This window comes from Vicia villosa, linkage group LG7 (assembly GCF_029867415.1).
Source record: "Vicia villosa cultivar HV-30 ecotype Madison, WI linkage group LG7, Vvil1.0, whole genome shotgun sequence".
NCBI lineage: Eukaryota > Viridiplantae > Streptophyta > Magnoliopsida > Fabales > Fabaceae > Vicia > Vicia villosa.
Genome location: NC_081186.1, coordinates 19452662 through 19458515, shown reverse-complemented (window position 1 = coordinate 19458515; position 5854 = coordinate 19452662).

The window sequence follows — 5854 nt, the reverse complement described above, 5'->3', positions numbered from 1 at the left end:
GTCTTAAACAAGACTACCTAGAAAGGCTCCTAGAAAGGATATGATATGTCTTAAACAAGACTACCTAGAAAGGCTCCTGGAAAGGATAAGAGATGTCTTAAAGAAGACTACCTAAAAAGGATAAGAAAGGTCTAGAAAGGCTCTTAGACAGGATAAGAAATGTCTTAGAAAAGACTACCTAGAAAGGCTCTTATAAAGGATATGAAATGTCTTAGAAAAGACTACCTAGAAAGGCTCCTAGAAAGGATGAGAAATGTCTTAGAAAAGACTACCTAGAAAGGCTCCTAGAAAGGATAAGAAATGTCTTAGAAAAGACTACCTAGAAAGGTTCCTAGAAAGGATAAGAAATGTCTTAGAAAAGACTACCTAGAAAGGCTCCTAGAAAGGATAAGAAATGTCTTAGAGAAGACTACGTAGAAAGGTTCCTAAAAAGGATGAGAAGTTCTTTGATTGTTTCTGAATTATCTTTGAAGAAAGACCCGGAGTGAAGCATCAAAATTGTATTTGTGTCTTGAATGAGCGTTAAGATTGAATCGTTGATACGATTTTGCATTGTATCTGGATGATAATGTTCTTTTGATGGTTAAATGACCTGAAAAGGCAAAATTAGTTTTATGCAATGTCATGATGCATGTATTGAGATTCTCGAAATAAACGAGAGTACTGTAAGCTATGCATGTATTATGAATGATGCAGGGATGGACTATAAAGTCGAAGCATATCAGTAGCTTTGTATAGCAACTGCTGGTTGAGAAAATAAATCCCAGTGTGTATCTAGAGATGATGACAAGAGGAATGAGAATTCCTGCCTTTCATTCGAGGATATCCAGTTGGGAATTTTTTGATCTTTGCTTGGGGATGAGAGTAACTTTAGTGATTTGATCCTGATGTGTCCCGGGGATAAGAGAGAAGAAAAATCTTCGGATGTACTATCTGATCTAGCTTAGCTGTGAGTGTCCACTTTAATGGACATAGCGAGTCTGAATAAACTCTGTTGGAGAAGAGAATTGTGTCAGAGAACCGGAAGCGTCGGAGATGTAAACTTCTTTGGGGAACCAAGCTTTTGTTGGGAAGATAACTCCTCGAGGGTTACTCGGTGGGGATGTTTTGTGAAAACAACTCTGTGGGGAAGATTCCAGGGAATTTCAAATTTTCCATTGCCCCATATCTTTGAGTACTTGCTGTTGGAAAACACTTTTTCACCATATATGGTCCTTCGCTTGTGGGAGCCTACCTGCCCCTGGTTTCAGTAACCCGGTATGCTTGATACTTGAGATTACGGGAACTAGAACTTCGCATGAGAGACTGATACTGACACCATATGATACTGGTAGCTAAACATCTCTTCCTGAAATTTATGACTAATGCAACATGCCCCCAGTAATGGCCTAGCCTTTCTGGTGGTTCAACGTCTTTGAGAGGTTCTATGATTTGTGACCAGATTGGCTCTGGTAGAAGGAGTGATAATATGCCCCTTGTATATACAAGCTTTTTAGCTGACTGAGTCAGGCATAGGAAACATTTATGCTTTTGATGCGCTTTTGAATCGACTTTGTCTATCGGGAGGACTTTCAGAGTTTTATGCTATCACAAGCAACCTGCCCCAGTATCATGAGTTTAGGAACGATGCCCCTGATTGATCAACACTTCTGAGAGAGTCTTTAAGTCTTGACTTGATTACCCCAGATATATGAATTCTTACTTAAAAGGGTATTCAACATTTTTGTACCCTTGAGGGTGATCGGTATTTGAGATATTCTCGCTCGAACTCAACGGAGTTCTGAAGAAAACTTGTCCCTTGAGAGGATTAAAATTTTCATCTGCAGTTCAGGATGGAAGCTTTCCTGGTGTCAAGTACTTGTTCATATGTAAAGAATGTTTATTATGAGAAATATAATTCTAATGCAAAGTTCATGTTTATCTTGAAGTTTAAAAGAGACTTTTTGAAAGGATGTCAAAACATCGAGTTCTTTTGTGAAAGGTGGTGTGATATAAACTCAAGTGTTTTAGCAAAACTCCTAGGAGTCAGTTTACCATATTCTCGTTTACAGTATGCTTTCGAATTAACCCTGCTTCAATTAGGACATTTGAGGGTTGTAACGTGGCCAGGTTCACGGTTTTTAGAAAAAAAGATTTTTAGACTCAAACTTTTATTGGTGCCCACCCCCTTCGTGATGTTCTCCAACCTAGGTTCAGTTAACTTGATGCGGGCATTCATCCTTCAAGAGAAGCTCGAGACAATTGAGGAATCGATAAGGTGTTTGAACATGACTGTGGTGTCGTTTTTTTTACCTCCCCGTTTCACTTGGGAGGACGGCACGCTAGACCCTTCACGCGAAATTTAGAAGGAGAATGCGCCCGTGGTGGGATGAATTTTGTTTCAGTTCTTCCTACGATATCACACGAACTTTCTTATTTGTCCTACGAGTAGGAAAGGGGAAAAAAGATCTCAACTAAACCCTAGGAGTTTGCTAAGTGTGGGGATTCACCTAGACTAGAAATTCTGGAGTCCGGGGGGTCAGTTATACATAGGGAAGAGTTTAAGCACCCTACATATCTGTAGTACTCTACAGGAACCTTCTCTGTGTCTAAATGTGTTTGTGCTGCTAATGATTATTGGGAAAGTTTCTCCTTTGTATTAGGAGAAGGAATTGAATTGAATAAAAGAAAGACAGACAGACTGACTGACTATTTTTGGTATTTTATTAGCTCGCTGAGATTCCTTGTGAACCTCATGCCTACATATCCCTAATGGAAGTCAGAGCTTAATGTAGTTCGGGTAACTAATTAATTATTAATTATTTTTGGGTGCCTTGCTTGAAGCTCAAGGTTGAAGCTTGAATTAAATCTCTGTTTACAGTAAAGAGACATGAAGTTATCTTTACAGAGAGGTATTTCTACTATTCCACCACAAACATTAAAAGAGTGACAGAATAACTGAATTCGTTTCATTCAAGAGGGGGACCTTACTTGTGTATGTGCAAGTATACCAGTCAAATGCCTCTTAAATGAAAGAAAGATGCTCATCCAAAATAGGGAAAGTTACCACATGTCTGGGTTTTACTGCCAGCTCATGCCTTTCAAAATCCTAAATGGGAGACTTGATTAAAATGAAATGTAATGTTTGTTTGTTTGAATGTGGTGAGATAGAGGAAAGATCTCTATATATAGATAAGCTATGTCTATCCACTGGGGGTTAATTACAAGGAATCTTTGTATTTTGTACAAAAGCCCAGAATTGAGGCTGACTCTAGCTAGAAAAAATATTATTTTCTGCCTTGTACAAAGCCCAAGGTTGTGGCTGACTGAGTATGAATGACTCTAATAGGGAAAAGATCCTAGATGTTAGGAATCTTTGACACATGAAGTATGGTTTATCTGCCTTGTACAAAGCCCAAGGTTGTGGCTATCTGAATGATGAAGGACTCACTGGGGAGACTCTATTATCTGCCTTGTACAATGCCCAAGGTTGAGGCTGACTATTAACAGGGGAGTTTTATTGTTTTGGTGCCTTGTATGAAGCCCAAGGTTGAGGCTAACTATTTTTGTTGGATTTTGACTCTATTGAAGGATTTATTTATTATAATACTGATTTTTTTTTGGAAGCTAACCCTTTCCAGGGATTTTGTCTCAGCTGGTGAGTTTATCCTTTTTTAAGAATGAGGTTTTTAGGAAGCTAACCCTTTCCAGGGGTTTTGACTGCTGGAGAATTTATCTTTTGAAAAGAATGATTTTTGGAAGCTAACCCTTTCCAGGGATTTTATTCTTTTAAACAGGTTTTTATTAATTGACTTTGGAGGCTAACCCTTTCCAGGGGTTTTGACTCTTTTGGGGAAATTATCTCCTAAGAGAAATGAATCTTTGGTTTTTGAAGAAGTGATTTTGGAGGCTAACCCTTTCCAGGGGTTTTGACTCTTTTGGGGAAATTATCTCCTAAGAGAAATGAATCTTTGGTTTTTTGAAGAAGTGATTTTGGAGGCTAACCCTTTCCAGGGGTTTTGTTAAAATGATTGGCAGAAAGATTATCTAGTGGAGACTTCTTGTTTAAAGCCCAAGATGAAGGCTGACTCTTGCTGAGGATAAGCAAACATGGATCCTAGACTCTGATAAGGAAAATTGATGAAGATAAGGGTGACAGAGACTGTCCATGCCTCTCATTCCAAAAGGTGTACTCAATGTAAAATTGAGACAAACTTAGCTTGTTTAAAGTCTGGTTTAAATTGGAAGAAACTCACCAGGGTGGGTTAAAAGGTGACTAAAGACCTGTTCCTATGTTTATAAGAAACCTGATGGGTCCTTGTATACAAGCTCAAGAGGAAGCTGGAAATGCTTTTAAGAAGCCTGTGGGTCCTTGTACAAAGCCCAAGAGGAGGCTAATCGAGGGTCCTTGTTATAGCACAAGAGAAAGCTATGTAGTTTTGAACTTATTTTGGCTTTAAGCAAATGGGTAAGAGGTTTCACCGGGAATAATTCCTCTTTGGGTGGATGTGTCCTATTTTTTGGATTCTAAGGTTTTTGCCAAGATGTTTCACCGGGAATAATTCATCTTGGGGGTTTGAACTACAGATCTCTAATTAGGAAAGAGCCTTCACCGGGAAGACATTCTCAATCCTAGGCCATATTCCTATAATATATATATAGTTTAACTGTCCTAGGGTTTACACTCAAACGTAGTTCTAATATATATATAAACAGTTCTATATTTGACAATAATTTAAATAAAGGCTGTAAATTGAAAGCTTGTAAAGCCTAACCTGGATGGAGTGGAGGCCTTTGAAGAAGTATGTACAAAGCCTTACCAGTAATTTTTGTTGTTTTGATAACAGTTGAATATTTATTATAAACAGTTAAAGGTTTTGAAAACAGAAGAAGTGAAGATGGACAAAGGTCACATAGGTATCTGAAGAGTTTCACCGGGAATAATACCCTTCAAATACCAGAAGAATATTTTGAAAACAGAAAGAAGATTTTGTAAATACAGTTTTTGAAAACAAACTATGAAAAGAAAAAGGTGTTGGGACTTACACTCTATTAGAGGCCCACTTAAAAATGATTTACTGTTTATGAGAAACAGTTGAAAATGATTGAAATGATATAAGGTTTTGTTGTTTGAAAACCTTAATCATCCGTTTAATTGGAGACTGAAAACAGTTTTGAACATTGACAAAAGTCAACTTAATTAAGGCAAAGATGAAATCTATACCTAATTAAGACCTAAATAATTAGGGTTTTATCATAAAATTATTCACAAAGTAATTAGGTTAAAACAAAATGACAATATATATTTTTCAAAGTATTTAAGAAAACACTTAAAACATAATATTTTAAACCTAATAAGAATATATGAAATAAATAATATTTTTATGATTTTTTTGATTATTCACAAAATAGATATATTAAATGACAAGTGTGTAAAAAATGAAATTAAAATGAATTAATTTGATAAGTTAAATAATTGTTTAAAGTTGTAAAGAAATCAAATGGAAAAAGTGATAAAAAATATTGTTTTGTCACTACCAAGGCTTGAACCCACGCTCCCATGGTCACCACACAAAACAAAGCCAACTGAGCTACACGCTCAGTGTGACTAAAGAGGGATTCCAATTGGTTATATATAAAACACGCGCGTTAAAATGAAAAATAAAAACAAAAGGTCTGAGGGGGGGATCGAACCCCAGACCTAAGGCATGAGAAAGTGAGAGGCGCTTGTAACCAAGTGAGCTGAACGTTTTAGTCGTTCAAAACACGCTTCCAATTGATTATATTTTAAACTTGCTTCTGAGAATTCAAAAAAACCCGCGCAAAGCAACTTCATCTTCAACCTCACGATTTCAATTTCTGGAAATCCTATCTC